The 25,145-nt window shown below is 38.3% G+C and overlaps 2 long non-coding RNA genes across 2 annotated transcripts; one reads left to right on the forward strand and one right to left on the reverse strand.

Moving 5' to 3' along the window:
• Positions 1-2,774: 2,774 nt before the first annotated feature.
• On the forward strand, positions 2,775-19,688 carry LOC149917441 (uncharacterized). The gene is made up of 3 exons (XR_016467712.1): positions 2,775-2,914; positions 17,736-17,803; positions 18,657-19,688. It is a non-coding gene; the product is annotated as an uncharacterized LOC149917441 (long non-coding RNA).
• Positions 13,909-25,145, reverse strand: LOC116226973 (uncharacterized). Its single transcript, XR_016467711.1, has 4 exons — positions 25,067-25,145; positions 23,240-23,345; positions 16,653-16,731; positions 13,909-16,041 (listed from the first exon to the last, which is right to left on the reverse strand). It is a non-coding gene; the product is annotated as an uncharacterized LOC116226973 (long non-coding RNA).

Below are 25,145 nucleotides of genomic sequence, written 5' to 3' on the forward strand. Positions count from 1 at the left end.
AAGAATTAAGAATATTCATATGAAAACTGAAACTGTCCCTGTCCCACAGCTGGAAGGAACATTGATGAGAAACAGAGCTATTGTCAGCTGCTGGGATAGGAGAAGGTACAGTCCCAGATATTTTCCTAAATAGGATGGACAATGTTTTAAATCAGAGGTCCCCTCATGCTTCTGTCTCCAGTTTCCTTCTTTCATCCCACAGCACGGGGCTTTTATCAGGAGGACTGAGTAAAGACAGGGTGGAGATCCTCTTGATGGCAGGGTGCGGTTTTCTGTAGTTGAAGACTCATCCCTCCATTGTATTTACAGGAAAAGACAATCAATCTCTAGAGCATGTCCTCATCCTAACACAGTTACTGCACACACAGATAAGAATGAAATCCAAACTTCCCTGTCCCTAGGCTTCATCTAATTTACTGCAATTCTCAAGATCTGCCGTGGTCTGTAACATTGCCACACTACATATAATTTGGACAGGCTACTCAAGAAAGTTAAATCTTTGATTTGGATTTAGGCACAAGTACATAAAGTATTGTAACACATTTTAAACTGAGCATTTGAGATGGATAATAATAGGAATCTATTTAGCTCCTGTTTCTAATTAGAAAATAAAAACTAAATCACAGTAAATTTTATTCTAACACTAAGCAATCCTCGTTAGCAAAATAGAAAGCAGTATCCTCTACAAAGCTGCTCCTCTCTCTCAGCTTTGACACGGGATTCAAGCCCAGAGCTTTCCTGCTCCTGTCCTGCCCAGCTTCCTGCCATAGATGCAGAGGAAAAGCTTCACAGGATCCCAATTTGCACAGACTTAAAGAAAAACAGAAAATAGATAAATATGGAAGGAACGATGTGACATCACACTAACAAAGCTGTAAGAATACAGGGCCCTTAGCCTGTCGTAGAACCACTGGAGCAAACAGGCCTTGAGACAAACTTCCCTGTCTCTAGTCCTGTTTTTTCATTCTACCAAAAATAAGTTTCTTTCTACTAAAAATAAGTTTTAAAGTGCTTTTAGTTTGTTTTTAATACTTAAAATGTTACTTGATTTTTTTTTTATTATTATTATTTTTAATTTTTTAGCAGATGAGGAAACCATAGAAAATAACATTTAGGTTATTTAGATGGTGGAAGAATTACCAAGAAAGCTCTTATTTTATGACCTATGTATGTAGCGGTAGGCATATCAACAGAGCTCGGGAATAAAGCAGATTGATATAACCATTTCTGACAGGACATCTTGACAAAAACTTGTTTTTCTGTATGTGTATGTTGTCAGAGACATTAAAATTGATGTCTTTTTGTATGCTTCCCTCCCTTTTTTCCTTTTCAAAATGAGTGATTTTGATGAAAATATACTTTTCCCATTAAAAAAAAAAATCCTTTGGTCAAAAACACATTTTTGCTGTTTTTGCTGAAAAAAACCACCCCTCAGAATAATTTTAGTTCAGAATTTGGTTTCACACTCTTACTGTTACACTACCACATGATTTCCCCCTACAAGTTGTGAGTACAGCCTTCAAGAACATCATGATTAGTATTGAAGATACAGCTAAGGCAAGATAAGGCAAACATGGCCATGTAAGTGCTGCAAAGCAAAGCTGGGAGAACTTTTTTCCTGAGGTATTGTGCAGATTGAGATGGGGCCACGAGAAACGTGGTAGTCCCATTTTTTGAAGTGTGGGAGGAACTGGAAGTGAAGATGCACAGCCAAAAGAGATGAGGAGATAGAGGGGGTTGTCCTGGGGAGCAGACATGGCTGAAAGCTTTTAGCAGCACTGCCTACTTGCCAACTCAGCAGCTCATTGTGTAGCCCATCTATACTGCATCTATAATAGCACTGGTGTGCACATCAGTGACAGCCCCTGGAATACAACCCGTTTACTGCTAGACCATCATGTTAAGCCACTGGATGGACATGTTTTTATACAAACATTAAAATACAGAATTGAAAACATAGAGTATTTATCTGCAACTGCCAGCTCTGTATTTCCTGCAGCCATTTTACTTCCCCACGTATACATATATTTACATCATTTTCTAAATGTGTGTTATTAAGCTGACTGTTAGGGCTCCTCTGGAGTGGTTACCAGCAGATTATGTAAACATATCACTGCTACAATTTATAGCACTCCTGTTATTTACCCAACAGAACGTGTAACTGTTCCAAGTGAGCCATTACCGTCTGCCATGTGAAGTAAATCTATCTTCAGCTGCTTTTGCAAGCGTGAGTTATAACAACACTTAACATTTCAATAGTGCCATACACATAGAAGGATCTCAGTGCACCTTATAAACATTACTGAATGAATTTAGATTTAAAAGCAGCCCCATGTGGCAAGAATTAGACGTAAGCCAATATTTCACAACCACATCCCAATTCAGGAAGAGGTTTAATATGGGTACCAACTTCAGTGTGGCTGCTCACGCTGGGAGCTTCCCATGTGCCTGTGTACCCAGGTGACTACGAACCTACAGGGCCCACAGCGTTTGTTTTTCATCTCTTTCTGTTTGCAGAACATGATCAGCTTACAATCTTAACACAGGAGGTGTCTTTGCAAACCAGCCTCTTAATCCTGTGAGACATTTGGTTTGAATTTCATGCGCACGTACACACACATACCACATAGTGAGTTCATTCTTTCCTTGCATTCTGTGCAAGATCTTTGCAGAAAAATGTTTCATCCATTAGTCATCCACTGCACCACGCTCTTAGAAGCATCACGGAGGCAGATACTAAAATCAACCAGAGTTTTCCCCATCTGCACAACACAGACAGTGATGTGCAATTGGACATTTCTGCTTGCTGGAGGTTTTGAGTCCTGAAAGCTGTTAGCAGAGGGAAGCTACAGGTATCCAGACCAGAATATTAAAAACCTATAAGTATCCACTGTGGAAGGACAGGAACATGACAGTAAGTAGAAAAAAAAATTATCACCATATACTTCTTTTTTTCATTTGAAATACAAGCTTTTGGATTTCTCAGGAATACCATGACCAAATGGCATTTTCCTGAACTTATCTTCTCATGACAACTCACACATGAAAAAGGGAATGTGAAATGAAATCTTATAGTAATTTCATTATGAACATAAATACAAGAACTCAAATTGTCTTCTCAGTTACAGTGGCTGCTGGAATACTGAAAGCAGTAGAACACATGGGAGAAGAAAATCGTACCTTCTTATCTGATCTAACCAAAAGGTCCAAAACTCTCAGATAAAACATCTCAGTAAATTCAGTATCTATGATAAAGAGTAATCAATTCATTTAAAAGGGCTCATGGGAAGCGTCAATTTTTAAGGATACTGCTGAGGTATATCTATACATAGTCCTGTAGTTGTACGCTGATGTAGTATGACCTACGTACAATAGCATTTCTCCATGAGAGAAGGCCCAGTGGAGTGAACCAAGTCTGCACTTTAAGAAGAGGATGAAACATTAAAGCTCTAAAAATTAACTAGGTTTCTGGTGCTGAGTTACAGTGGATTGCATTTTGTTCTGACAGTCTATTTCTGAACTGCATCAAGAGCATGGAAATGCTCTTCAGAGCTTATATATCATACCATTATTCCAAGCAGCAGACAGGCCCATAGTCTTCTGAACACATACATTATACCCAGAACTCTGGTGCCAAAAGTATTTTCAGAACCAAATCCCCACACATTCCTACATTCTGTGTCCAGATATCACAATTTACCATGTTTGCATAGGTGACAGAACACTGAATGTCTATATTAATGACATTCAGATCCATGCACATTTACCTGCCTTCTTAGATACTATGGGGAAGCCAGGCTGCATACATACACAAAATAAACACTTGAAGAGTTCACAGATGTGTGTTTTGCAACAGCTTGATCTTCCGTGGGCTGGCAAACCAGCTGCAGGAGAAACCAATGCATAGCAGGAGAACAACTCATAAAAAGTCTCAGCTGACCTCCCCCTGCTACTTTATCATATCCTCTTCTGTTATTTACTGCTTCCCATTCGCCCTGCAGAAACACAGAAAAATGCAATGTCTGGGAACTTGGTGGAAGTTACCCCCTTAGCACTTAATGAACCAGGTTCTTGTCTTGCAGCTGATTAACACTGCTGTACCTCCATTTATGTATGCAGAGTTCAATTTTGATTAATGCCTGCATAACTAAGGTGAGCATCATTTCCATAGCCTCCTATACTTGGTATTTGATTTAAAGCAGTGACAGAGCAGAGATTCCTATGTAAGTAGCAGTCCTTGCACTAAAAACTAAATTCTGGGCTCTAAGGTGCTGATGAGAAAATACTCTGATTTTTTTTTCTGGTCTTTTCAAGGATGTCTAAGCAACTTAGAATGGACAGGGCAGCACACAGTCTTATTGTACAGAGACAGTGAAATGACAGATGAAGATGAATGATACACTCATAAAAATAGAGAATTTTGAATTTCCTTTCCTCTGTAGATTTAATTTAAGTCAGATCCTTCAATATTGTATGGATGTGGTTATACTAAAGAGCTTGAGAACAATCCCTAAGCAGTGAATTGAACACTTTATCATTCAGAAATGTAATACAAAACTGAGTTAAAAATACAAGATATGAAAGATCTGGGAAAAAAAAATAATGGTCATATGCTCATAGCTCCTAATGATAAATGATGTCTCAAATGTAGATTGAAAATCACTTTCCTTTTGCTTACGATGAGTCTTCCCATTTTAAATTACTGAAATAGAAAAAGAGGTCTTGAAATATTTCTAATTACAAGGAAAATCTGAATTGGAAAGATATACCTCATTCCTTTACGAGCCTCTTATTGGTTTGTTAAGAGATACACCATGTGCCAATTTCAAATGCAGCAGATATGGATGGATTCCAACTCCCTCTAGATAGCAGAAGTTTGTATGCAGCTGGGCTCTGTACATTAGCAAAAAATAAATGGTTATTTGAAACCTAAATGCATGGGTCCTTTGTACTATTTCTTTGGGTACAGTGTGAGACATAAGAAAGGTTTACATTTGATCTTTCAGCGTGAAAGGCATTGTAGGACTGAGTGAAGGAGCCTCCCCCATCAGCACAGGTTGTGGGAATGACCCTGTTCCAGCCCTTCTCTCAGCTCCCACTGTAATGGCACTCCTCTATAATGGGAACAAAACACACAGGCAGAGTAGGGAATGCTAAAACTGTATTTTCCTTCTCATGGTCCATTAACAAAACATACGTCAGAGAGGTTTCAATTTACAGAGGGAGCCAGGCAGGCCTAAGAGCACAAAAATAGAGGAAAATCAAAGAGGTAGTTTAAATTCTCTGTCTCTTCCCCCAGTCCCTACACTGGCCGCTGTGACTGAAATCAAAGCACATGGTTTATGCCACTACCAGAAGGAAGTCAGAAATTTGGAAGTTTTAAGTTAGCATCCTGTGAGCAGTAGCTTATCCAAGAGACCTTCAGGAGTTCATTCTAAATTATTTTGTTCTATATCTCTATGATGATTACCTGAAAACAAGTCTACCAGTGAAAAGAATCAAGTAACAGCAGCTTTTTTGAGCTCTTGATCCATTTTCTGTTCAGGAAACTCACATCATACGTTTCAGGTAGCAAAAGGGAAGTAAAGTACAAATGTGAAGATGCAAATCAAAATGGCTTTTGAACAACCAGGTCAGAAAACTGATCTCCTCTTACGTGTGTTGCCATAATAATGAAGAGATTAAGAGTATTTTCCTTCCTATTGTAGTCATAAAACTTCAAACTAAGGGACCCTGAATGATGCCTACCCACTATATTTTTTTTCCCCAAATAATTTCAGGTCACAGTGCAGTTCTGCTCTTGTCTACAAATAATCAGCTTTGATATCCGCCTGGAAAGACAAGGCAGGCATTACGTCTATCCAAATCCAGGCATTTAAGTGACAGTCCTAAATAAGGAGCATGGTCACTGCCTCTATCCAGTGAACATCCTCCTGGAATTCCTTAGCCATCTTTGCAGAGGTATGCAGGACTTAAGTGAACAGTGCCTGACAGTAAGGAACAACCACAAAGGTGCTGCAAGTTTAAATTAGGTTATCCATTTGAGGAAAATGCAATGGAGTCACTAATTTCATGAGATTACTCAGATGCTTGCAACTGGGCTTACTTGCACAGGTTTCATGAGATCAGAGAGCCTGAAATTTCAGAAGACTTGTATTGAGCTTGTCAGGTAATAATATTAATTTTCCATTTCTGTCACCACATAACTACAGGGTGTAAGAAATATCAGTGTTTATTTACCAGAGTTTTGTTTTCCTATTTCTACTAATCATACTCTGCCAGTATAAGGTGCAATTGCTCGTACTGAACCATACATACTATAGTCTACTCTACTCACTCACTTCAGCACACTACTGATTGATTTTTTTTTTGCCAAGATATTGCCTTTATCATACATTAAATCAACTTAATATGCCTTGGATCTGTTGCCTGCAGTCTTGTCTGAAAGCACAGGTTGAACACTCCTGTCAGTTCCATCTCCTTCCACGTCAAATGCATTAGAATGAATAGAGTGGTGTGAGGCAACCACAGAAGATAACATTTGGCCCCAAACTGATAAATGATCCAGTCACTCTATCCATCTGCACGGTATTTTATATGACAGCTTTGTTTATGGCTGAATGGAGATAGCTGTAAGAAGTGGCTTCCTGGTAAAGCTTAAAGCAAAAGCCAAAGAACAGTGGTTTCATAATTGTACAAGTTCCTCCTGATAAATACATACTTAAAAGCATTAGTTTAAGCATTGCAAGTACAGCCTTTTCTAAGGAAAATAGAAATACAAAGGTAGAGAAGAACAACCTATGAGAAACAGTAGCTTTGTTTTGGAGAAAAACATCAATTTCAAAATACTCAGATTAAAGTTTACCCAGAAATTACTTGTGTGGGTTTTGAGATTCCTAGAAAGTGGTTAGATACCTGTGAGGTACAGATGTAGGCTCTGCTATCAATTCTGAAATGAGTCACCCTCCAGTTCTGATAAATGTTCAAAGGCAGGGTTTTTGCATGGGATCTGCAAAGACTGCATTTTTCACCAGTGAAGGCTGTTGCTGTGTATTCCCTAGATACATTCTCGCAGATACCTGTGGCTAAGTGGTAATGTAACCTGCATTGGAGAGAGTGTGTACCAGTGCTTGTATACAGGGCCACATAACAGCTTTGTATGGAGGTGTGTGTGTCTCCATACAGTCTGAAGAGCTACTGCTCCCCTGATCACTTAACAGCAAGCCCACACCACAGTAAATATCCCTTGGGATCTTAAAATGTCCCTCAAAGTGGAGGTTTTGGTCCACTATTTTTCTGGCCTTAAAAGGGAATTTTCTTCTATCACTTCCTTTATAAACAAAAACTGCAAATAACAGGCTAATTCTGCAAAATATGTCTCCCTGTGCCCCACTGATGCTGCCTGCATGAAGCAAGCAAAGTGTCTTCCAGAATTTGAAGCTGACTCCAGCTGTGCTGCCTTAACTGCTATGATTCCCAGGATTACACTACCTAAACTCCCACCTAGAATGATGATTACCACTTTCCCCTCTTTATAAAAGTTACCACAGAGATGGGGTTATCAGCCACTGAGTCTGGCTCTGCTTTACAGCATGTTTCCTAGAATGCTGCTGTGGCAATATACAGTGTTGTTTAGTGCAGCACTAGGGCCCTTCGCAATATAGGGATAAATGCTTTGCATTTTATTTCTGCCCACTATGAATTGTATAATGTAACTGCAGCTCCCCATCATGCCCAAATAAAATTGAAAGACAACCTGAAGGGACGCTGCCAACTGATTCTATATCCTGTGTAGGGCTGTTTTTCCTCCTGTGCTTCTAGGAAAAAGAGATGACTCAATAGAAAGAGGGGATGGGGGAAAATCATAGAATTTCATCTCAGAAAATAGGCTCATCTCACCTAATGGCAGCTATCTAGAAGAAGGGAAATCCAAGACAGGCCCACAGAACTATTCATCCTCATCTTGAGGGAGGTGGGCAGGACTACAGCTTGGAGCTGCCTGCCGCTGTTTCTGTCCCCTGAAAGAACTAAAATAATTCACGTAGATTAAGGGGCAAGCCTTAAGATGGCTGCAGTTAAGATGTAATTAATACAACGCATGTAATGAAGCCTACTTCTTACATAAAAGAAAAAAACGTAAATTCCAGTGAGTACATGACAGGTTCTATTTTCCTTTTAATATAGGTTGCAGTTTCAAGCAGCTTTTTATACCCAGTCTTTCTAATCTAGGATTTAAATGATGAGTTCTTGCTTCTTTGCTGGCTGAATAGATTTTGCTCTTATTTACAAACTGAAAATTCTCATGCACGGTCCTAATATTTTCTAAGTGTAAAGGCATAATTATGTATATGAATAGGCACCAGAAAACAAGGCTTCAGGCTGGAAGGAAAAAATCAAGCTCTGCAGGGCTGAGGGATTATGGCCTTGAAGCTGCAATAAGAAAAAAGAGAGGAAGGGAATTTTAAAGATGCCTGCTGATAAATGCTTTTGTGGTCCTGTAAAACAGTCATATTCGCTCTGGAGCCAGATACGTGCAAGTACAAATCTAGGAAAAATGCCAAATAAAATTATTTCAGTTTGGGGAACTGTTTCTTGTGCAGAATACTAAAAATTTAAAGCCCCCCTCTGCAGCTTTCTCTTTTCTATTTCCCTGGCATTATCACAGAATGCATTACAGCACAATATCAGTGGCATTTCTGTAGCCATGTAGCAGAGCATTATTAGCTGATGTGAGCCTGCCTGCTGCTTCTCCCTCAGAACAGAAGAAAGGTTTGCATACATGAAGTGCTAACTGTTCTCCAAGAGCTTCAGAGTTTGCTCTAATGCAAACTATGGCCTCTACTTTTCAAGCCTGCAGTTTCTTCAAAAAGAACAGGCAAACACCTTTAGTGTCAGAGGTGACTGAACAAGAGTAGAACCAATGCTTCCCAGCAACAAAGGCCAAACAAGAACCGAATGAGTGTTTCAGACTAGCAAGCAAAAACGCAGGAATAGTGCTGGGGGAAAGCAACAACAGGCAAGGAATGTAAAAGAGAACTTTGGGAATAACACCCGACACCTGCAGCCTCACTGGCAGGCAGCTCTCTGCAAAAATGACTCATACTAATTTGGAAGTGTAGAGGAAAAGCTTTAGCAGCACAGCGAAGGAGGCAACCCTCATTCCACAGAACCAAAATTCTGTTCTTTAGAAAACAGTGTATTCAATATCATTTTAATCTCACCCACGGTCAGAAAAGGAAAGCAACAGTGGGTGAAGGGCTAATCAGCATCCCCCAGCTAATTAGTGTTATTGAAGAGGTATAGTGTCACTCGCTGATAAACAGATAATTTCAGATTTATTAGAAGGCTGTAATTACTCCAAGTCATTTGTAGAAGGAAAGGATGACACTGGGGTGCTGTGGAGGAGGTGGCAGAGATGACATTTCAAGAAATGCTCTGCTTTTTTTTTCCCCCAAAACTCCTTTCCTTAATTTCTGAGAGCAAGACTACTCCTTAATAGAAATAACAGCTGAAAAATCTCAACATGAGGAAAACGCAACATGTGGGCAATGTTTGGCAGAAGAGATGACAGTGTCCAAAACTCACACCTAGTATGATATGCAGAAAAGTCTCCAACCCTATTTCCATTACAGCAGGAGCTCATTGTGACTTTGGCTCTCTGCTGTTCTTGGACAAAAATAAAATGAAATCACAGAAAATGGACACTTCAGATTGCCACCATCTGTTTTATCTAGCATCCATCATTCCTAAAGCTGCAACACTGCAGCTTCGAACAAGAATATTCCCAAGAACATATTACATTAGGATTATTTTTCTTTTCCCCCTTCGTTTCTTGGAAATAATAATAAGCAAAGAAATTTCAAGCATTTCCCTTTAATTAAAAAAAATCCTCAATATTTTTTCCCAAATATCCAGAATGACTGACTACTCAAATACATAAAAGAAAATGAAAATGGAGACCATCACAAACTCTCACTTGATGCAGCACTTAAAGTGTCAGAAAGAGCAAAGCCCTGTGAGTCCATGGATGAAGAAGTAGATTGGGATGCTGGAATCAGCATTCCAGATCAGCAGCAAAGGAGGCCAGAACAGGGTTTTACATAAAGCTTTTTAGATGGCTTATATAAGTACTAGTTCCCACATGAGCCACCAGAAAACAAAAAACAAACAAACCTTTCTAAACTCCCTAGTACGGAAGGAGGAAAGTTCTAGGTAATTTAGGTCAATTTTAGAAAGAAATACATTGACTTTTTCCACTCAGTATCTGTAAATTACTTGTACAGATATAAATAGCCCTTTTTTTTTTCCAGCAAAAAAGGAGAAAACTTGTCAGTTTTTATATGGAATAATGTCAACAGTGCCTATATGAAAGCCCTGAGAGGGCCCCAACTGGAGCTCTCAGCTGTACAACAGGGGAACCAAATCCCAGGTGCACCAACGACTCCTTGGGCTTCTGGGCTCCGAGTGCTTTAAAGTTCCTAAAAGCTATAAAAAACCATACAAATCCCCTGGTACTGAAGAAGTGACTGTTGCTGGGATCTACAAACTCCTTCCAGGCAAAGAAGCGTGAAATGACAAAAACCTCATTATGGTTCACTGTCAGTTTGCTAAAACAGATAGAGTTCCACAAATCATTCCAGATGTGATGAGTCACCCTTTTCTGACAAAAAAAGAGACTTAACTGGAGAATATCCAACCTATTCTATTCTTGGGATGCCTAGAAATTCCCTTGCACTGGATTTCCTCTTGTTCTTTGACCTACAACAAAGCACAACCACAGCTAACAGAGCTCTGAGCAGCATGCATAAGTTGGTCAAGCCTCAAAGCTCATTTCCCACGAGTATCTAATTTCAAGGAGCACCACTTTCAGGCTCAAGGCACCTTCAGCACCGCCGAACAAACGTGCCTCTCCTTTTTGCTGCAATCGCTAAAGATCTTTGCCCTTAGAAACAGAGCTAAAGAGCAGAGGAAACAAAGTCCATTTAATTAAGAAAATTCATCCAAATGCAGTATACTTTTCAGAATGACTGGTATTTTAAACATCTCTAAATGTGTCCTGTAATCTAATTTTGGCAGTTGAAGAGGTATACATCAGATTTACAGTAAAGTGGAAAGAAGTTAACAATTGCCTGATTTTTGTGAATCATCATGTCCTTAAATGCAAATTTTGACAAGCCTAGCCACAAGAAACACTGTTTTCTGCCCTTGCTAGAAATGAGCATTGCTTTATGTGACTGTGCTTGCTAAGTGCTGCACCCACATGTCCATCTAGTTGCCAATAATATGGTTAACCAAGCATGGCAGTAGAACGATAGTCTCAGACATTTAGTTCTTAGCAACTCAGTATAGGTAGAGAGCAAGGTAGATTCACACAGCCTGTGAGGGAAAAAGATGCACTACTTATTAGATACCTGAAAGCCTGTAATATCAAAGTGTCTACAAATGACCCCCTGCTGGAAAGGATGGAGCAGGACCTTGAATTCTGGACTGTGAACAGCCACCAAAGAAACTGATAAGAAAGTATGTTTCCTTCCCTTGAATACCTATGGAAATACTGGATTTTTTTTTTAATAGCCAAAAACAGGAGAATGTTAAGTTTAATCACAATAATCTTCATAATTTTCTACTACTTCTTTAGTACAAAGATCAATGTAATTAGGAGGTTGCCAGTTTTGGATACTCACAGTTTTGATATCAATCTACAATAGCTTGTGCAAGACAAGGTGAAAACAGCTTGCATGGGCAGCTATATTCTACTATCAGTCAGATAAGCAGAATATTTAAGATCATCTTACAGGGAATGTTTCATCTGATGTAGGCATAGCTTGCAGTTATTTTGGTGAATGCTTTGTAAAAACAATTCATGGCAGAAGAACAGAGGAACAGCAATATTGTCATCTATGTTGACTCTCAATGTAGCAAAACTAGTAATTTCACAAAAAAAACCATATTTTTTTGCTCATACATTACACAAAGGAGAAATGGGGAAACCTGGAGCCTTCTGCAGCAAGTAAGAAGAGAGCCAGAGAGGACATAAAGACCCATTACAATTGGAATAATTTCATCAAATCTTAAGAGCAGGATATTTGAATCGCTAAATGCTAAGAAAGAATGCAAACCATCCCAGATCTTTAAAGAAATTGACACATTGTTTAAAATCTGAAAGTACTCAGCACAGGGCAAATTTGCATTTCCATAGTCATGCCTGCTGAGATGATCTTAGGTGAAACAGTGAGATTCACATACGTAATTTTGTGCAGGAACTATTCAAGTCTTCCCTAGTTAAACGTATAGTATATTCAATTATTTTTATGCCTCCTTATTTGCAAAATGCTAATGTTCATTAAAAAAAAATTGAACCAATTCAGCTTCATTCCTGTCAGGAAATTAGCATGAAATGACAGCCAGCTTTTCTAGAAAAGTGTTGTCTTAACTGTTCTGATGTGCTTAGCAGGATGACACAGTGCAACCGAGGTACTTAGAGACAAAATGAAGGGAGGAAAAGTGACAAAATGAGAACTCTGACCTTATGGTTTTGTTTAAATTCTTCCTTATTTAGCAGAACATTTAAACACCTGCCTTGCTTATTCAAAGTCTGGCATATATCCAGGGTACATCTAGTACTTGTTTACACAACTTTCTTCTATAATATCCAATGCTTCTCAATTATTCCCTTCACAACACTCTTACGATAGTGAAATATTGTTCTTTCAACCACTGTAGAACTGAAGTCTTATGAGTTTCCACTTTTTCTGACTTACACTTACGTGTGGGTCCATTGTCTCAGTCAAGAGCTCTGGAATAGTTTGTGTTGCCACTGCTCTTGCCTAGCCACACAACTGCATCCAGTCAATTCCAGTGCACAATTAATTTCACTTACTACAAATCTTGGATTCACAGCTGTCTCACAGACCTTCAATTTTCCCATTCAAAAGGGGCTTCTAGCATATGGCTCATGCCATACACAATACTCATCTGCCCTGTGCTCAATGTGGCAGTTTCCTTCCTTTGAACTTGGCACAGATCACATTCATTTTCAGTGCTGTTTTTAAATTTCTCTAGATCCTCTAGGAGATCAACAACTGTTTCACGTGGGACAGAGGAACATTGGTATAAAGGACCCAGTTCTCCTCCAGGTCTCACACAGTCTCTCTTTCAGGCTGAGACATCATACATGCATTTTAAAGTTCTTTTATAAGTGGAATAATCTTTGCTCAAACCCTATATAACTGTTCATTTTGACCAGGAAGAGATCTAGTTATTCCAGTCCAGGATTGGTCTAGCAGGCAGAAGGTGTGTAATCAGGGAAACAGGATGCTGAAACAGATCCAAGAGTCAACAACACTAGTTAATGTAGTGGAACAAAGCAGGTTGAAGAGTTCATACTGGGGATCCTGTGCAACTTGTGTGATTTTTTTCCCCCTCCCACACTTGAGTTAACCTGATTAATTGGGCTGAATGTTCCCACATTTCAAGGAGGCTTTCTTGAGGTAAAGTATTTCCCAGGCCCAGATAAGCTCTTTAAGTCTGCACAAGACAGACAACTGCCACAAAAGACCTAAGCATTGTAGCATTTAGTGCCTTTTGTTTGCAAATGGCAATAAAGGATTTGTGGCTGGTCACCAGATGGCTCCAGAGAAGAGCTGCTCAAATTCAAATTTCACTATAACCACTGGATTATCCTTTCACTGAGAGAGGGAGACTTAAAGTTGACTGATGCATATGTGGCAAACAGGAGAAGTGGTTATCTAGACACTTGGAGCAAAGGTAGAAAATAGGCTTAAATTGTCACTGCTAACTATTTCTGTGAAATGATCCATTACTAAATATACTTTTTCCTTTACATACTATATCTGAAAGGGGGATTATGTTCAAAATGTCATTTTTAATTGTATATTCTATTCTTGACTTTGCAACATTTAGAATGAACTCCAACTCTCTTCCTCCGAAACATGAGATTGTAGTCTTCCCATCATGTAGCACAAAATGAATTATTTGCAGTTCTAAGATTTCTTTTTAATTAGTGAACCTATAGTGTCTGTCTTTATAAATTATCAATACTTTGTATTTCCTTAAGAAATGACTTTTATATAATCATTTGAATAGTAGCTATATAAAAGTGAGCAAAACCAAACTATTTCACAAGGTAAAGGCAGAACATAGAAGGAATGAGCATACAAACTTCTCCATTAGTTCATTTAGTACTTGGTTCATATGATCTCACATAGATTTTACACGCAAAAAGCTATGCAAGATGTTTCCTTTACCAGTGCACAAACCAACCACAGAGAGCACAAACAGGAAGAGATGTGTATGCTGCACATCAGAAAGAGTGAACACAAGGTGAATTCCAGAAAAATCTTTAAAGGAAATGTGTCACTTTCTGCCATTCAAATACATTTATTTTAACTGTAGGAAACTTACGACTGCTGTAATTGCGTCAGATTTTTTTTTTTTTTTGCTAACATGAAAACCAGAATCCCTAATTTAAGTGCAAATTTTACCATAACTGAAGAGAACTAGACACAGAAAGCAGAATATTTTCATTTTCTGATGTAAGGACAGAAGCTGCAGTTGTTTCACAGGTAGTATAAAACTTTCACATCTCTAATAAAGGGCCATGCTGGAAAAGGTTAAGAACTCAAGATCTGAAATAACCATTAGCTGCACTTAGACTGGTTATATGTAAAAGGGTTTCTGTTGTGTCCTGTTTTATTTTGGACTTCTTGATTAAGATTAAGATCACACAATTAGAGAACATTTTTGGGCAGATTCCTTGTCCCAAAGAAACCTGACTGAAAAAGTCACCAAGGTTACTAACATTGCCTTCCTTCCTTTGCTAATGGCAGCAATTCTGGGGTAATGAAGCATTTTCATTTTCAAATATTTACATTTTCATGGATAGGGAATGCCACAAAACATTAAGGAGAAAGCATTTCATACAACAGTGAAAGCAGTGTTTGAGGCAGAGCAGTGACTATTACAAGGCAACTTAACCACTTCAGGGTATTCAGCTATCTGCACGCATAGTGGCTCACTTAGTTTTATGTTGTCCTAAACATCTAACAGGCACAGCAAGACAAATACGGCCTACAACAAAGAACCAGGCAAGAAAAGGTTTACAGATAGAAAAGGAAGCAACAAACCTACAAGTATTCAATTTTGGAGACTCCTAAGGAGTGGGCATATAACAATTTTTTTTTTTTTTTTTAAAGATATTGTTTCTCATCTTCCACACGAGGACTGGTGTTTGAGGCCACCTTCCAGGTCAGCAGGGTCTACCTGTTTACTACCAGAGGATAAGAACTTAAAGCCCTATTGCATTCATTTTCGTTCTTTAGATGCCATTTTCCAGTTTGATGCTTTTGCATTATATTTATATTATATGTAAGATTATATTTTATATATATATTTATTAAATTCTGTTTTAAGTCCAAGATAGCATAGTCAAGGTAGTACTAAAGAATATTATTACACCAAGAGTGTATATATATATTTTAATTTCTAGCTGGAGATAACAGCTCAATCTACCAATTCAAAACAGGAAGATACAGTGAAAATTACCTTTTATTTGTATGATTACCATTGAGAGTGACTTGGGTATTCAAAGCAAAAGGTCTCCTCTGATACTTAAAATTTTAGATGTCAACCATGTTTAAGAAAGTACTACTGCTTACTGTTTTGACCATAAATAGTCACACACAGAATCAACATCTAATTCAAAAACTCCTTTGAGGTGGCTAAATGTTTATATTCTCATACAGAAGAGGTAATGATTTGCGTAAGCTGAGTGACATCTCTTAAAAGTACATTACAACTGGAGAATTCTTGTATGTCATTTTGCTCATTGTTCTACCATGCTGTATATTAAACAGAAATTCTTAGACTCTGAGGACTTACACTGGGTCACAGTGGACAATTATTTTGTGAGAGCAAATTCTATCTGGAGTACTTTTCTTATTTCCATCACCTCCCCGTCCCCCATACATTAAGTAGCTTTCATAGTTTTCTGCCAGGAAAGGCTAAGTAAGCACATGATTGCTGTGGGAAAAAAAAACGCAAATCAAGATTTCAGCACCAATTGAAATTAAATTTTTTCAAGTAATTTTGTCTTAAATGCATAATTTTCTTCAAGAATTTACGTTTAGTTGCTGTCTTCCTCCACCTCCCCTCAGATGTTTGGAAATCACATTACAGGGAGAAAAACACAAATGCTTTTTGGAAATGATTATACTTTTGCACTTTGACAACATTACGATCTACTTCCTTTTCTCTACTATAAACCTGAGAACTCAGTTATTACCAACATGATCACGTTATGTTTTGGGACATCACCAACTGTCTGTGTTGAAAGCTAGCTTTCATGCTTACCACAATGCTGAATCTAGCTTATCCCACTACTAACTGGCAGAGCTGAAGGTAACCGAACAATTTTTGGTAAATTGAAGTGACTAATCAATTCCTTAAAATTAAGTTCATTTTTATTGAAATATAGGTTTGCCAGGCTATTTCAGCTAACATCATCATAACATCAGATCTAACCTTCTGAAACTGATCTGCATTCACATGAACCCCATGTATTTCACCCATTCCAGTAGTAATGCTATCTAAGAAGTTTCTATAGAAGTAACTAGCCACTGATTGGAGGCTACCTTTTGTCCTGAGTTGTCCCTGTGTTCTCTCCTCCCCTCAGCAACACAAATACAGCCTGCCCACACAATTTTCTTTCATCTGAAAAAAAACACACACAAAAACCTGTTTCAACATCCCTTTTAAGAGACTTGTACCCTTTGGAGAAATGTGACAGATAGCAATGTCAGTAAATTATGCTTTGGATACTCCACATCTCGCTTAGAGTTTCACCTTCTTAATGCTTACAGAGTTTTATCTCTGGAAGCTAGCACCTGTTTGCACGTCAAACATTTCATTGTTTCCATTTCTATGATCAATTTGGTGTCAAATTAGATACTGAGAAACCTTCTGTAGTTTGAGTGAAATAGGCTTTAAAGAGATAGAATCTGCATTTTTAACTTGAGCCACAACAGTTCTCTAAACTTCAATTAACATTTTCTGAGCTCACTGTCTAACTCAGATTACCATCTAACCTTATGGGTCAGATTTTGAACTTGTTTAACAAAGAATCTCAGTAGAATTTTCCATAATGCAAGATGGATGCAAAACTAGTGTGTGAAACCTCACTCTGCTCCCTTAGAAGATTCTAGCACAGCAGTAAGGTCAAAGAAGCTGTAAAACATCAATCACTTTGAGTTTCAGAGTTGTTTCTAACCACCAAGTGAAATAATAGCACAAGATACTGATCCCAATGGGCTGCTCTAACGTCCAGTGCTGTTAAAATTGCCAGAAGGCCAAGCAAGAAACTTGTGTTCTAAGTCAGAACATCATAAAAAGGGAAAGCAAAGGTATAAAGTGAACCTCTAAATAGCCAGAAATGTATGTGAAAGGGAAAAAATATTAGATGCATTTAGTGAAGTACAGCTCTTTTGAAGAAAATGTTTTCTAAAATGAGAAAAGTTCCAGAAAAACAAAGTCTATCTTCCATACTTCAAGCATATTTTAGACAATAATCCCCAGTATTTTTTGTGCTCAAGTCAATATTTATGAAGAAAAAAGGAATTTTGACCAGCTAAACATAGAATATAGCTCTGCTCCCAAGAGGTCAAGCTGATAAGCATCTTATGCTGATCTTTACCCAGTACACATCCTGTATCTTTCAGCAAAATCAAATGAGAAGAACTCATGGCTTTATCAGTGTGACTTGGCTGACTGTTTATGAAGCAACTCTGTAAGTATGTGTCACATCCTCAAGAGTCTGGGTTTTAGCATGGTTTGATTTCTGACGAGGTATTGCTGAGACAGACATTAACTGCACTTGTTGAAGGACATTTGCAAAGTAGCTTTTCCCATGCCTTTTGACCTTGCTCTGGACTACTCTTTAGGAATGGGCTTTGTTCAGAAGTGCTGAGAATCCTCAGTTTTTTCCAGAAGTTAGTGAGGTAACATTTTTTAATTATTATTATTACTTTTACTTTAAAAACTACTGCTGCAGAATTTTGTACGCTTATCTCAGCTGAGTTTTCTGCTCTGATTTGTGCAGAGAACAGCACTCACCTCAGGCCAATCTTTACATCAACAGTTACTTATGTTTCTCCATTATTCCACTTTCACCAGCTTGTCTATTGTATTAGAACATGTCACTAGGGACCGCGTCAGTTATGTGAGGTTATGCTACATCTGTGAGCATGATGTAACTCTGGGGTTGGGAGAATGGGATTTTCTCACAACTGTGGGTAAGAGAAAAGGCAACTTGACAAGCATGGGTAGTAAACAGTAAATTAGAAACAGAAATCTCTAGATTTATGAATTACTGTTATTTGAATCAGTCATGTTGCCACAAACTTATACCAAGCAAATACGCAGTTACATTGCTTGCATAACTCAAGGGCTCTCTTTGCTTATGTACTCAAAGGCACTGGAAGATTGATTTATGTATGAAATTTAAAAAATATTTATATATAAAAGCCTTAAAAGTGCTTCAAATACTCTATTGCATAAACTGCAGTGCAGAGAAGTCTACTTTTGAATGAGAGCACCCAGTTGGGGTATGGGAGAAAAACAGTTTTTCTTTGACTTCACAGCATGGAAGAAGCTGTCACATTCTCCAGACTGTTGAAACCTAAGCCAGGAGAGAACGACGGTGCCAAAACATTTCCCTTAAACCATGCAGCAAAAGAAAGATACGACAGAGGAAGAGCTTCAACAAATCTGAGTTAATTGACACCAGCTTGGAGTTTGCTCCAAAACACTACTTTACTTCTGTTTTACAAATCACAAAGCTGTACTCGCTTTTTGTCAAGGTGCTTTTCATGCAGTAACACTTCTATGCCCATGGATACTAGGAAGCAATATAAACTCAGTGAGAGAAGCCAACACCTGCAACTTATGTCCATGGGCACAGAATACAATGGTAGAACTCAAAGAAATGTACTGTGGCATTTAGTCTGCTACAATTCAACTACTGCTATGAAGAGAGCTTTTGAGAAACTAAAACAATAATGTTATTATTGTTACTAAACAATACTGCTCAAAGAATTGGTGCTATATATAAACTCATAAGAATGTTTTCATCAAGTTGGGAAGCCAGTCTTTGTGAGGCTGAAGAGAAGTTTTAGTAACTGAACAAGTGTTCATTCTACGTTGCATTCCCTAAGGGTTAGAAAAACAGCAGAAGGCTACATAGTTTAGCATTTTTTTTTCACATGCAGAACTAGAAAACTGAAAATATATCTTTGTTTTATAGAATTTTGTTTAGTCCTCAGACTACTGAGCTATTCTTCAAATGCCTTTCACTAACAAAGACTTAACATTTAACAGAGGATCAGTCAAATTCCTCAGGCATTAGATGCATGGTTGATTTTTTTTTTTTTTAAAGCCTGCATTTAATAATTAAAACAATGCAACTAATCCACAACACGAAGTATTTTGGAAGCATATAATAGGGTGAATAATACAGCTGTCAACTAAAGAAGAACTTTTCTCATCAAGGATCACTTCACAATATGAGCATCTCCAGATTCCCCTCCAGCTAGAGCACACTTCCACATAGTTGGAGATTTTTAATATTTCTTAATAGCTTATATAAACCACAGGATTTCATAACAGAACAAGATTTCCTAGGGTTCATTTAACACTTGCAGCAAGTTGCCAGCATGTATTACCTTGCCAATATTTATAGGTAAGCGGTTTTCATTCAAGAAATGTAATGGTGACAGGTTTTGTATCTTGCTGGTCATCCTTTTGTAAAATTTACAGTTCATATAGCAAGTGACTCAGGTCTTTAGAATATAGTTACGATAGACATATCAAGAGGACTGTGAAACTTGCACATTTATGAGAAACAAACCTCAGGAACCAAATATTGAGAACTTAATATTGAGAAGGTCCTATTTCCCTTTTTATTATCTATATAAAGGACATGTCATGATTTCCTCACATCTGTACTGCATGATCAGAACATGCAAGTCTCCCAGAGCATTGCTAGTGGGCTCAGAAAGAGTATCTGTTATTCTATGAGCCTGAACAGAGCCGAAGTGTTTTCTTGTATTGATTTATACCCTGAGTTTCCAGTCAATAAATTAATACATTTTGTTAATAATATTCTCTTATTTTCCCCAAATTTGCGTTACTTCAGTAAATAAATGTTCCTCTCATTCAGTTATGGAGGGGAAAAGAGGTCATCCACAGCATAGAAAAATAGCAAGAGTACTTCTTCTGTCAGGTATTTCACAAACCATGACTAGGAACACCATCATTCAGGACTATGATTGACCATATCTGCTGCTCTTCACGGTCATTGGCTTCCCATGGGGTGAAACTAAGTCAAGCTTGACACCTTGGAGGTGAATCCTGAGAAGCAGTCATTATTCCTAACTACAAAAGGTTTGGGCAACTCATTGCAACAATAATGGATCACAGGGGTGGGAAGTTCAGTGCATAGTACTGGCCAGTCAGTCAGTTCAGTACCAAGATACCATTAGATACTACTTTGTCAGGCCTTCTCTTCAAGTTATATCAGTCCTCATAGCCCCTCAGTAACAACAGGAAAAAAAGGACCTTAAGGTTCATTCTCTAGGACTGAATGGAAGAACCAATCACTCAATTATGAATTGGAAAATGGGTGCACTGCAGTATGGAGGATTCTACTTCATTTTAATGCCTAAAGATATTAAAATATGGGGAATTTCATTTGTACTGCTGCTGAGCGACATATTTATATAATGCCTACATTTGACAGGTATTATCTGTTAGAACCTTCTTGTTGAATCACAGTGAAATAGAACCATTAAAAATAGTCTCTTAAAGAGCACATAAGGTCTTAGCCCTTGTCTCCTACAAAAGCATCTCTACAGATATCCTCAAATCACACAGGAATACACGTGCACATAATCAAATTGGATCACACTAAAACAATTACTTCTGCATTGATTGAAAGGCATGACTGAGGCCCTCCAACATTTCTTCAACCCTCTGAGAAATTCTTCCCACACTCCATCTTTTCTTGGTACTTGAGACCATCAAATGAGAAAAGTATAGTCAAAGAGATAAGATATCAAACTCATAAGACAGTTTTGGTTTAAAGTTGCTGATTGTGGGTCATCTTACTTGGTATACATTCTCTCACAGATTAAGAAACCGCCTCATAATGTGCCTGCTTTCACTTCATTAGTGAAGCCACACAGCTAGACACTGAGATCAACACTTCTGCGCCAAATAGGCAGCATAAGAGGTGGTTCTGTGGGCTTTTATCCACATAAAAAATGCTTCCTCTTAGTTGGCTGGTTGACTCTTTTTTCTTAACAACTTTACTAAGGACTTTGTCATTACACAACCCTGACGTTCTTTCCCTTGTCTTTTCTTAAGCTGGGACTGTGTGCTTCATTTAGATTAAGTCAAAGAATGCTTTGCTTTTGGCTTTGTTGGGGAGATATCCTGTGTGAGCACACAGTGAGCTCTATCTTTCCTGCAATTACAGCACATCAATGCATTTTTTGCAGCTCTGTCGAAAGACTGTAATCTTAATACAGATACTTGTTGTAGATAAGCAGAGAATGGCATACTTTCTGCTGGTTCTAAATCAAAACACCATTATCTCCTCAAGGTATTAAAAGAACTTTGGTCTTCTTTACTAGACAATGGCAGTATAAAAAACACTCCCCTGCCAGCGTAGAGAACTGTAAGCCATTTTGCTTCCTAAAGCCAACATTACCTACAGTTCTATGCAACTGTGCAATACACAAGAAGGAAGAACAGAAAACTGAAGTTTCTCCACATATTTCTACTGTGTGCTTATTTTAACATGTGAGAACATTAAATAAACAGAGAGGACTTTATGTTTCACTGGTTACCAAATAACTTTTTAAAAAAGTCAACAAAATAAATAAACATGAGTCACTACCTCTTCACTTTGCATTCAGATCTAGTGGCAGCTTTCAATGCATTGTTTTAATTAAGCTTCCAAATTTGTTCATAGGCTGCCCAGGTCACAAGGAGAATTAAAAACAAATACTGGTAATTTATTTCTGCTTTTCTTCTTCAGGCAGCTACATCTGACTTGTATGCAGAAGAAAATCTAGCAGGATCCACATGACTGGAAAGGGCATCAGTGATGTTTGACATTGTTTAAGCTTCTGGAAGCACTGATTTGAACTCTGCAATGCCTCTGGGATTTGTATGAGAGACATAGGCTTAGTAATTCAAGCAACACACAGGTATTAGACATGAAAAGCTCACTACTGAATTGCATACATGATTTATGCAATAATAGTTGTTGTAATTTCAATACACATAATAGATTCCTCATCCATACGTACCCCTGGAGACCATGCATTAATAACTCATCCAAATTTTCATGGTTATCAATTATTTCTTCCTCCTTTTAAAATTTGTTTCTGACTCCCCAGCCTTAGCCTCTATATTTTTAGAGATGTAGAAAAGATAATTTCATAATTATTACAATTTTCTCTGCTTTCCAAGCACTCAGACTGCCAGTTTTCCAGTATTTTTGAGACAAAAAATAACCAAACACATTATTTCTTCAGTTTTGACCATCTCTTAGCAAAAACATGTCAAGGGAGACAAACAGTGATCCATTAGGTATGTCAATCAGTGCTAATCATACAGAATCAGAGTTTCAGTGATTAGTTCCCAACAACCTATCCTGACATTCTAATTTCAGCTCATCAGAAGCTTGGAGAAAGAAGAACCAGAAATACACACACACACTTTGATCCCTTGGTGGATTTTTTTGTGAAAGTCCAAATTTAGAGGCATTTTCAGATCTGTTGACTTCTAAAAGTTCTTAAAAAATGCTCAAAAATACTATTTACTACAGCTTAGATAAAGAAGAATACAGGGAAGCTGCTCTCAACTGTTGGGGAGTCAAGTGAGTTTGTGGACCTTAACTATGATTTTCCAAATTTTGAATTGTTCAACAGCTTTTTTGAATTTAATCTTAAATAACAAAAATCTATGCACAATACCTTTCTAGCTCCAACATTCTTGTTGGAATCTCAATCTGTAATGTACTGCTGTTCATACTGAAACCAAACTGTTGTTACTTAAAAAGTAGAATTGTTAGGGCATATGCTATTTCTGGTACCTTTTCCTTTTGTTCTTTACTTTCCCTGTATTGAATGTTTTCATACAACAAAACTATTGGTACCTTTCATCCCAATGATGCTGCAGGCATAGATATCAGAACTTTCCTTCTCTCAACGGGTAGCTCTGTAGGGTGGGGTTCAGGTGTGCTGACCTTGCACCAGCTGCCACTGCGGATCAACAGAAAACATCACTGTATGCAGCTGCTGGTCTATATCTTGGCACAAGCACTTTAATAAGGTTCTGACAGTGAATATCCAAAGTAAGCGATTCTAATGTTGTGCAAAGTCCTGTAAATGTTAGCAGAGTAATGGACACAGCTCACATGCTGGATAGGGGCCCTGAAGTGAGCCTGTGGGCCAATTGTTTTCTTTTTTGATCCCTCACCTTTCAGGTGCTGTTGACCCAAATATCAAAGAAATGGAGAACAATTCTACTCCACTGGAAATAACACCATTATAGTTCCTTTGCATTATTATTATTTTTTCTTCATGATCAGTTACATGCCATGAGCCAGGAATGAAGCTGTACTATGTTTGTCAATCACTTTAAAAATAATTTTATTCAAGTTGTCATAATACCACCATCTGTGACCCAGTAGAAACCTCCTCCTTTAAGAGACAACTGAAACAGCATTTCTTCATATTTTCAGGCCATCAAAACGATGGTGGAATCCCTGTATTTCCAAATTATATGTAGATACATTCTTCCCTGTGGCACTAACTATGAAATAATAACCACCTGATCTAGAAGTATTTCAAAAGCAGTCAAGCTCATCACTTCAGTACAGTTAAGCATTCCTGCACTTATTTGTCTGCATGGTTTCTCATTTCCTACAGCAGTATTTCCTTTTGCAGTGAGATAATATTGCTATTATACTCTTACTGTAACCTAGAGAGCCACTTTCACAAAACTCACTCATAGAATCATAGAGCCACTCAGGTTGGAAAATACCTTAAAGATCATTTAGTCCAACCACGTCCTAACCATACTAGGTAACAACCCTCTGCTAAATCACGTCCCTGAGCACCACATCCAAATGGTTTTCAAGCACCTTCAAGGCTGATGACTCAACCACCTCCCTGGGGAGCCAGTGCTTAACCACCCTTTCTGTAAAGAAGCTTTTCCTGATATCCAACCTAAACTTACCCTGGCAAAACTTGAGGCCGTTTCCCCTCATCCTGTCACCAGTGAGAAGAGATCAACGTCACCCTCGCTGCAAGCACCTTTCAGATATTGGAAGGCAGCAATAAGGTTTCCCCTCAGCCTCCTTTTCCCCAGACTAAACAGCCCCAGTTCCCTCAGTCTGTCCTCATAGGGGATATTCTCCAAGCCCTTCACAAGCCTTGCTGCCCTTCTTTGGACCTGCTCCAGCACCTCAATGTACTTTCTCTATTGAGGTGCCCAAAACTAAACACAGCACTGAAGGTGAGGTCTTGCCAGTGCTGAATACAGGGGGAGGATTCCTTCCCTAGCCCTGCTCACCACTCCATTCCAGATCCAAGCCAGGATGCCATTGGTCACCTTGGCCACCTGGGCACACTACTGCCTCACCAAGGTCCCTTTCCATAAGGCAGCTTTCCAGTTTCTCCTCCCCAAGCTGTAGGGTTGCCTGGGTTGGTTGCAACCAAAATGCAGGACCCAACACTTGGCCCTATTGAAACCCATATAGTTAATTCAGATCTTTATTCCCCTTTGTTAATGGATGTTCAGTAGCTCCAAATTCACTAGAATCGTTCCCTGCATTTCAGAAATATTATCTACAAAGTCATTTTTGTGAAAAGCTCAGAAACATTTTTTTTTTTTTTGTATGATTATTACAGTTGGGTTACAGCTGGAAAGATTATCATAGTGAAAATAGGACAAGAAACAAACAGGGAGGAATGCTCACCTGCATCTGAAGATCTAGGTTTGCAAGAAAGACTCCACAGATGAGGAATCTCCAGAAAGGAAACCCATCCCAGGGGCAG

This window comes from Phasianus colchicus, chromosome 6 (genome assembly GCF_987193195.1).
Source record: "Phasianus colchicus chromosome 6, bPhaCol1.hap1.1, whole genome shotgun sequence".
Classification (NCBI taxonomy): domain Eukaryota; kingdom Metazoa; phylum Chordata; class Aves; order Galliformes; family Phasianidae; genus Phasianus; species Phasianus colchicus.